This window comes from Heptranchias perlo, chromosome 13 (assembly GCF_035084215.1).
Source record: "Heptranchias perlo isolate sHepPer1 chromosome 13, sHepPer1.hap1, whole genome shotgun sequence".
Classification (NCBI taxonomy): domain Eukaryota; kingdom Metazoa; phylum Chordata; class Chondrichthyes; order Hexanchiformes; family Hexanchidae; genus Heptranchias; species Heptranchias perlo.
The window spans coordinates 50,043,639-50,054,165 of record NC_090337.1 but is presented as its reverse complement, the minus strand read 5'-3'; positions in this window follow the sequence as shown (position 1 = coordinate 50,054,165).

Here is a 10,527-nt window from a genome sequence, read left to right as displayed (position 1 = left end):
TCGACTTTAAATATTATTGCAGGTTCTTCTTTACAAGTGTGAAATGCATGTGTTGATTCTATGGAAGCATTCTGCTTGCACTAAAGACAGAAACTTAACAAATATGGCTGGCTGAGCAGCTGCACATTGTTCAAAATGTTGTTAGAAGTGGGACTTAATTCAGCTTTAAATAACGTGAGTACTAAGACTGAAGAAGAAGAATTTACACTGCATTAAATGTAGACAGTGGTGCTGATGTGGTCATTATCTGCACCTGCTCCCCAGCAGACGTGTACCACAATAGTACATGGTCGAGTCCCCACCACTTACTGCCTGCGCTTATCACGGATATCCACCTATATTGAGCAAATGGCAATCGCAAAGGCACCATTAAAAACATGTTAAGCACGCCGGCTATCTCCTGCAATTCAATACTTCGCCTGAAATCAGCAGAGCTTTTAAACTGTTAAGTTAGGTCTTCAAACAGCTTCAATCAGTTGGTCACACTGTTAACAACTATGGGAGGCAGTCGACAAGTGGAGACTTCGGGCAGCTTCAATCAACTGTTCGCACTTTTAACACAGTGGCCCAGAATTTGCTATCAAAACAATGGCAAGGCTAATGGTGCTCACTGTTATTTATGGATAAATGGTACAGCAACTTTAGGCGAGGAGGAGATGCGCAGTTAAATGTAAATATCCAAAAGTTGCTGCCCGAGTTGTGCCACTCCACCGTTAGCTTCATGGAAACGGCATCTTGCCCTTAGCTTCTCTGTATTTTTTAGGAACTTGCTGTATTTGCCCATTAATCACGCCACAGAAAGTTAAGTCTTGTCATTACAAGTGTAAGTACCCATTTAATGACATGATAAATGTTAATGACTGCCAATCAACCTCTCTGGCACCGAAAATTAATTATTACAAGTGTGGAGACTCATCCCTTCAAGTTTTGAAGTTTTCAAGGAGATTTTAAAAATGTCATTTTTTTCTTACTTTTCCTTTCTGTCTCTTTTTCCGATCTCGTAATCTTTCCCTCACTTTATTTCTCTTTCCGTACCTGATTTGACATTGAATTCACCCCCTTTAATTCACCTACCTTCCTGTGTTTATTTCCAAATCCTTAAATTTCATTGGTTAAGGAGATACCCTACTTGTGCCCTGTTCACTCAAGTCCCAGATGCCTTCATTCCCTCGCTGCACCGTTATCAGCTCGCACTTTCAGCAACTTTGTGGGAAAAAATATTTTGAGCTAAGGGTAAAATACCTAACTAATGACAGACACCATTGGATGCCCTCCTTCAGCAAATTCTGGCTCATTATGGTTTTACTGTCCATGAATGCGCCCGCTCTATGCGGTGGGGTCTATAATGCTTTACTAAATTAAAACAATAAACAAAAGCATTTGTAATGGTAATTTTCCTAGTTTTCAGTAAATTTATTGGCTCTCCTCTCAATTATGTTTTTTTTCTGTCGTGGCGTGCAGGTGACTACTGTATCCTTTCATTACATAAAACCGCAATGGCATGAAAGTGTTCAGAAAGAATGAGGAAGAAAGACTTGCATTTATATACCTTATTACATCATTCAGAAAGGTGTCATGTGCTTCACATGTGATGAACTACTTTGAATTGCTATACAGATAAACACAACAGGCATTTTGCACACTGAACAAAATGAGAAGAACAACCAATTTTTGGTGGAGTTGATCAAAGGCAGAATGTTAGATGGTATACTATGAGAATGCTTTGCTCTTCTTCAACTAGTACCAAGAGATCTTGAACATCCTCCTGAACAGGCAGACAGGACTGTGTTTAATAACTTGTCCAAAGGACAGTGGGGCTGATTTTCCTGGCACCTGTCCCATTTTCACTGGGTCTCCACCTGGGGGTGGGGCAGTGTAAGGATATGGTTGAAAACCAAGCATGGTCAATATCCCATCTTGCATTGCTTGCATAAAACTCTCAAACATTTAGCAAGAGGGCGATGTTAATAGCGGGACGGGGGTGGGTGGGGGGGGGGGTACGAAGCCACGTCTTGCTGTGTATGAATAAAGACAATTTGTAAAAAAACAGAGAATGCTGAAACTTCAGAACTATAAACACCCAAAGGTCGAGAGATGGCCCATTTCTAGATGCTATAATGTCAGATGGTGATTTATACCAAAACAAGAGATGTGGCTCCTAAGAAACGCGACATTGGTAGGACCGTGCAAGGCTATGAGTGGGTCTGTACCCAGATAAGAAGGATCTATGCAGTCCTTAGAGGAACATAACAGCTTGTAAACAGAGATGGAGATTGAGGTCATCAGCTACGTTATGTAAAACAGCTTATCTTGAGTTGCACGGTGGGAGGACTTAGACCATGAGATGACACCAGCGATGCTTATGTATTAAACGACGCAGCCGAATAGTATAAAAATAGGGCATGCTCCCTCCCAAAAGTTAGCGCTCTCAAGAGGGGATGGTCGGAAGTCCATTGAGAAGGTTAGGTCTGATCACCCTGGATTCTTGGGCAGATCAGATGGCATTGATTTCTTGTCATTTAATATAATCTGTTAAAAAATCCAAGCCTCCCCCGGTACCACGGTTACAACCACAGGGAAGTCTATTGTCAATTTGTCCGACCACACCCTTCAACCAGACGAAATCGAGGTTCTCAGCCGAGGACTCAATTTCTGCCCCACCACCAAAATGGACCCCATCGGTCTCGCGGCAGACACAGAGGAATTCATCAGGAGAATGAGATTCCGGGAATTCTTCCACAAATCCCAAGATTTCAGCAGCGAGCCCAATGAGACAATCAATGATCCGGAACAGCAGACAGAGGGATCTGCGGTACAGCAACCGAAGAAGAAAGAGTCAAACTGGACTCCTCTGGAGGGTCGCTGCCCTAAGCTTGACATGTATGCTCAAGCTGTCAGGAGATGCGTCAATGCCAGATTCATCAGCCGCACTCACAAGACAGTCCAGAATGTCACCCGAGCCATCAACGCTCTCAAGACCAACCGCAACATCGTCATCAAACCAGCGGACAAAGGAGGAGCCATTGTCATACAGAACAGAACGGACTATTGCAAAGAAGCATACCAACAACTGGACAACCAGGAACACTACAGTCAGTTACCCGCAGATCCGACCAAAGAACACACCCACCAGCTCAACAAACTGATCAAGACCTTCGATCCAGACCTTCAAAGCATCCTACGTGCTCTCATCCCACGTACTCCCCGCGTGGGAGACTTCTACTGCCTCCCAAAGATACACAAAGCCAACACACCCGGACGTCCTATTGTATCAGGCAACGGAACCCTGTGTGAGAACCTCTCTGGATACGTCGAGGGCATCCTGAAACCCATCGTACAGGGAACCCCCAGCTTCTGTCGTGACACTACAGACTTCCTATAAAAACTCAGCACCCACGGACCAGTTGAACCAGGAACACTTCTCACCACGATGGACATCTCGGCACTCTACACCAGTATCCCCCACGATGACGGCATCGCTGCAACAGCCTCAGTACTCAACACCAACAACAGCCAATCTCCAGACGCCATCCTACAACTCATCCGCTTCATCCTGGATCACAATGTCTTCACCTTCGATAACCAGTTCTTTACCCAAACACACGGAACAGCCATGGGGACCAAATTCGCACCCCAATACGCCAACATTTTCATGCACAAGTTCGAGCACGACTTCTTCACTGCACAGGATCTCCAACCAACGCTATACACCAGATACATCGACGACATTTTCTTCCTATGGACCCACGGCGAAGAATCACTGAAGAGACTACACGATAACATCAACAACTTCGATCCCACCATCAAACTCACCATGGACTACTCCTCAGAATCGGTTTCTTTCTTGGACACACAAATCTCCATCAAAGACGGGCACCTCAGCACCTCACTCTACCGCAAGCCCACGGACAACCTCACGATGCTCCACTTTTCCAGCTTCCACCCCAACCACGTCAAAGAGGCCATCCCCTATGGACAGGCCCTACGAATACACAAGATCTGCTCAGACGAGGAGGAACGCGATGGACACCTACAGATGCTGAAAGATGCCCTCGTAAGAACAGGATATGACGCTCGACTTGTCAATCGACAGTTCCGACGGGCCACAGCGAAGAATCGCATAGACCTCCTCAGAAGACAAACACGGGACGCAACCAACAGAGTACCCTTCGTCGTCCAGTACTTCCCTGGAGCGGAGAAACTACACCATGTTCTCCGCAGCCTTCAACATGTCATCGATGACGACGAACACCTCGCTAAGGCCATCCCCACGCCTTCACTACTCGCCTTCAAACAGCCACCCAACCTCAAACAGACCATCGTTCGCAGCAAATTACCCAGCTTTCAGGAGAACAGCATCCACGACACCACACAACCCTGCCACGGCAACCTCTGCAAGACATGCCAGATCATCGACACGGATACCACCATCACATGAGAGGACACCACCCACCAGGTACATGGTTCATACTCCTGTGACTCGGCCAACGTTGTCTACCTCATACATTGCAGGAAAGGATGCCCCGGAGCATGGTACATTGGCGAGACCATGCAGACACTGCGACAACAGATGAACGGACACCGCGCAACAATCGCCAGACAGGAGGGTTCCCTCCCAGTCGGGGAACACTTTAGCAGTCGAGGACATTCAGCCACCGATCTTCGGGTAAGCGTTCTCCAAGGCGGCCTTCAAGACACACGACAACGCAAAATCGTCGAGCAGAAATTGATAGCCAAGTTCCGCACCCATGAGGACGGCCTCAACCGGGATCTTGGGTTCATGTCACGCTACACGTAACCCCACCAGCAAAAAGGGAAAAAAAAGTTATGTGTTTTAATATTCTCTCTCTCTCTCTCTCTCTCTCTCTGCCATTTGGGTCTCTTTCTCTCTGTCTGTGTAATTGACACAATGTATATCCACTGTACTGGGGCGTGCTGTTCTCCGTGACTGGCCTGTTTGAATAACAACGACACCTTTTAATTGGTGTGATGCTGTCCCAGCCTAATATAAGATATGCGATTTGAGAACCTTCCACTCATTCACCTGACGAAGGGGATAATCTCCGAAAGCTTGTGATTTTAAAATAAAATTGTTGGACTATAACCTGGTGTTGTAAGATTCCTAACATAATCTGTAGACAGTAGTGTTATAACTATAATACTGTTGAATGTAATGTTGAAGACAGCTGTAGTGCTCTGTTGTAAGTCAATCTATTAAACTTGACATTTTATAACCACCCGGGCTAGAATCAAGCTATTGTTGAAGGATTAACAACCCATAGAACATAAGAACATAAGAAATAGGAGCAGGAGTAGGCCAATCGGCCCCTCGAGCCTGCTCCGCCATTCAATAAGATCATGGCTGATCTGATCCTAACCTCAAATCTAAATTCATGTCCAATTCCCTGCCCGCTCCCCGTAACCCCTAATTCCCTTTACTTCGAGGAAACTGTCTATTTCTGTTTTAAATTTATTTAATGATGTAGCTTCCACAACTTCCTGGGGCAGCAAATTCCACAGACCTACTACCCTCTGAGTAAAGAAGTTTCTCCTCATCTCAGTTTTGAAAGAGCAGCCCCTTATTCTAAGATTATGCCCCTAGTTCTAGTTTCACCCATCCTTGGGAACATCCTTACCGCATCCACCCGATCAAGCCCCTTCACAATCTTATATGTTTCAATAAGATCGCCTCTCATTCTTCTGAACTCCAATGAGTAGAGTCCCAATCTACTCAACCTCTTCTCATATGTCCGCCCCCTCATCCCCGGGATTAACCAAGTGAACCTTCTGTTGTGACAGTAAGGGGAAAATCCGCTAACATATGGCTTCCTTGGGTGGGCACGAGTTTTAAAGGTTTGCGGTAGAATTGACTGTAATCCGATGAGACGGTGAGGAAGTGGTTGTGATCGACGAGGCGGCCACACCACAAGCCTGTGAGAAAATAAACCACGGTGAGTGCACCGGATGGTTAATGCTCGACAATCTCCACGTACGCAGAGAAGTCAAAATTATGGTCATGTATGCCCTTGAGAGAAGAGGAAAGAAATTGTGCAGAAGGATGAGGAGTTGAAATGGGAACTTGTCAGACTTTGTGTGAGGTGGAGACTAAGATGAAGAAACTGGTAAAGGAAAAGGAAATTAGGAGGATTGGAAAGCAGGTGTCTTGTTGTTTCAGCCACAGGAGTTAGCGAGGTTAAGAGAGGGAGTTGAAATTCGGAAGGGTAGCTTGAAAGATGAGGAAGAACAAAATGAAAGATGGAGGGATCTTTCACCAGGCTTGGGAGAGCACGCAGACTGTGAGCTTGAGAGTTTGAGTCGGTACAGAATGGGGTTCTATGATGTAAACACTCACCACACAGTCGTGTGGACTCAAAAACGACAGGAGACGGAGGATAGTATCTTAGGAGTAGATTGGATGGAAAAGAACAATGTGGTAGTGGACATGGTAAATATGTGTTTGTGGCAAATGGGTGCAAACTCTCCACAAGGAGGACTGCTGATAGGGATCCAAAGTCAATATGACTTAGCAGTGTGCCTCTGACACAGAGATAATTTGGTCAACTGCTAAAGATCACCCCCTGTTGGACACAATACAAGAGTGTGTGCGGCAGAATAGACCGAGTAGTACAGATTGACCAGTCAGTGCCAGTATAAAATTGCTTTCACCCTACGGGAGCAACAGTATACATGGACCTATTTACCACAGGGATTTCAAAACTTCCCCTCCATTTTTCATCAGATGATGAAGGACTCCTTTACCGAATTTTGTGACAAATCCGCATTAGTACAGTATTTGGATGATATTTTGTTACATACTGAGACTATGGAACAACATTACGATTCATTAAAAGAACTGTTGAAAGTGATCTCAGTGAGTGGATTAAAATTAAACCAAAAGAAAAGGCGCAAGTCTCCTGTGGTCAGGTAGGCTATCTAGGAGTGACTTTAACTCCTGGGTTCAGAAAGATTACGACCTATAAAGTATCTATTACCCACCGCTGACCCCTTACAAAACTTTGGAACTGGGTCAAAATCAAACAAATTTGGTAGCTATTGTAAAAGTAAAGGCACATTCTAAAAACACGCCATGAGTGGCAGAAAATGGAAAAGCTGATTTATTGGCTAAAGCTTTCCAGCAGAGTGGTGAATGGTCCATTATTGAGCGACCTCGGATGGCTCCTGTCCAAGTGGCATGCCAACAGTTAAATTTGATAGATTTGAAAAACAAGGATGCCTGGATCCGGCAGCTGAAGCCTGCTGTACAGGGCACAGGCCCATGGCCTCAGGGATGTCCTAAAAATGGGGAGGACTTCACCCTGGACGCCAATAAATTGGTACATTATCAGAACCAAATGATCATCCCCACAGAACTCAGAAAAGAGATTGTCCGATGGACGCATACATCGAGCAGACATCAGGGGGTAGAGAGCTCAGTTCAACAATATGATTTATCTTAAATAAATGCCAAATGCTTTAACAACAATTGGAATTTGATCTGCAAAATTTGTAGATAAAAAGGTTTGAAAACGTTTTGCCAAAAGTTAAAGTGGATGAAACGAAACTTAATCTTGTGTCTCCATGACAACAATCTGGAAATGTTGGACTATCTAAAACTAAGATGAATGAACTGAAATGCTATCTCCCAACACAAAAGATTTTTAAAAAAATTATGTGAAAGCTATGTTGACGTACACAGAGAATGTCTGATGATATCTGGCTCTGTCGTTTTGTTTCTGCAAAGAAGTTAACCCTTTCCAAGGACACCGACATCTGTTTTTAATTCACCAAGCAACAACCTTTGTATTTATTTAAAATAATTGGCATAATTTAATTGGGTATTTCCCCACGGTGACCGAATTAAATCATGAAATCATGAATTGACAAATTAACCCTTGGGCTCTCAAGAAGAGCCACAATGGATTTTTTGTGTTTCTTTTTAGACGGGGAAACATGGTTTTCGGGACCGCATGAGTGTTGATAATGCAGGATTACCAAGAGTAGTTCTTTGACATAAAAATGGCTTCACAAAGTTATGGAGCAATTTTTGCTGGAGAAATATTGGTGCAGGAAACATCCAGTTGTCTGAAGAATTTAATAACTTATCTGCAGACACCGGCAGATATCAAATGTCACAGCATGGTGACGTTTTGGACTTAGACTTAAAACTTGGATTTCGATAATTCAAAATTACATAGAGAAGGAAAAGGAATCATCAGCCCTGATCCAAGTTGCTTTTCCTCTTTTGAAAACGTTTTGATTTGGTTTGCTTTAACTCATTTATTTTCCAAGACAGAGTGCTTATAGGAAGGGGGGGGATTACTATCCAAGAGTAATTACAAGCACTTCTGTCTCTACTGTAAAATCACAAAGTCTGGACACAATTGGTTTCTGAAATTGAAAAGTGGTCCAAGAAGAATTTAAGTAAAATAAACAAAAAATGTATTGAGATATTGGACCAGACTGTAAACATTGTATTGGACAGTAAAGTTCCTCCAGGGCTCATGAATGAGATGAAATGGTAATATAATGGGATGTGTAAAGTTGGATGAGAGGACGTGATTGAGAATATAAGATAGAAACAGAAATTACACCACCAAATGGGAATTTTTTTAAGTCATCACCCTGGGTGATTAGAGGTAAATAAATCACCTGGGCATGGTACGAGTCTGGTACAAATGTACAATCTAATGAAAGTCAGGAAAGTGTAGTTGAGAATAATAAATTGCTAGCTTTCTCTTGGAGGTATTTGTGTCCTTGCCCATACTGAACAATGAGAAAACTGCATTTGATAGCCTCGCCACTACCCGAGACATCAGGACCAGGCAGGGGGAGAGAAGCAAAAACCTCCAAGACCCCACAGATATATGCTCCATAGATAAAACGATTAATTAATAAAACAATCAGGCAACACTGATACCGATCAGAGGGATTGAAATTGAAAAAGGACATAATAATTTGGATTTCCAAAATTCAGGGTTAGGTTGCTTTCAGTTAATAATGAAATTGGGCTAGGGAAAAAAAATACTTAGCAAAAAATATCCACCAAATGGATATTAGAATCATAGAATCAGAGAAGTTTACAACATGGAAACAGGCCCTTCGGCCCAACATGTCCATGTCGCCCAGTTTATACCACTAAGCTAGTCCCAATTGCCTGCACTTGGCCCATACCCATCTTACCCATGTAACGGTCCAAATGCTTTTTAAAAGACAAAATTGTACCTGCCTCTATTACTGCCTTTGGTAGCTCATTCCAGACACTCACCACCCTTTGAGTGAAAAAATTGCCCCTCTGGACCCTTTTGTATCTCTCCCCTCTCACCTTAAATCTATGCCCCCTCGTTATAGACTCCATTACCTTTGGGAAAAGATTTTGACTATCTACCTTATCTATGCCCCTCATTATTTTATAGACTTCTATAAGATCACCCCTAAACCTCCTACTCTCCAGGGAAAAAAGTCTCAGTCTATCCAACCTCTCCCTATAAGTCAAACCATCAAGTCCCGGTAGCATCCTAGTAAATCTTTTCTGCACTCTTTCTAGTTTAATAATATCCTTTCTATAATAGGGTGACCAGAACTGTACACAGTATTCCAAGTGTGGCCTTACTAATGTCTTGTACAACTTCAACAAGACATCCCAACTCCTGTATTCAATGTTCTGACCAATGAAACCAAGCATGCTGAATGCCTTCTTCACCACCCTATCCACCTGTGACTCCACTTTCAAGGAGCTATGAACCTGTACTCCTAGATCTCTTTGTTCTATAACTCTCCCCAACGCCCTACCATTAACGGAGTAGGTCCTGGCCCAATTCAATCTACCAAAATGCATCACCTCACATTTATCTAAATTAAACTCCATCTACTATTCATCGGCCCACTGGCCCAATTTATCAAGATCCCGTTGCAATCCTAGATAACCTTCTTCACTGTCCACAATGCCACCAATCTTGGTGTCATCTGCAAACTTACTAACCATGCCTCCTAAATTCTCATCCAAATCATTAATATAAATAACAAATAACAGCGGACCCAGCACCGATCCCTGAGGCACACTGCTGGTCACAGGCCTCCAGTTTGAAAAACAACCCTCTACAACCACCCTCTGTCTTCTGTCGTCAAGCCAATTTTGTATCCAATTGGCTACCTCACCTTGGATCCCGTGAGATTTAACCTTACGTAACAACCTACCATGCGGTACCTTCTCAAAGGCTTTGCTGAAGTCCATGTAGACCACGTCTACTGCACAGCCCTCATCTATCTTCTTGGTTACCCCTTCAAAAAACTCAATCAAATTTGTGAGACATGATTTTCCTCTCACAAAACCATGCTGACTGTTCCTAATTAGTCCCTGCCTCTCCAAATGCCTGTAGATCCTGTCCCTCAGAATACCCTCTAACAACTTATCCACTACAGATGTCAGGCTCACCGGTCTGTAGTTCCCAGGCTTTTCCCTGCCGCCCTTCTTAAACAAAGGCACAACATTTGCTACCCTCCAATCTTCAGGCACCTCACCTGTAGCTG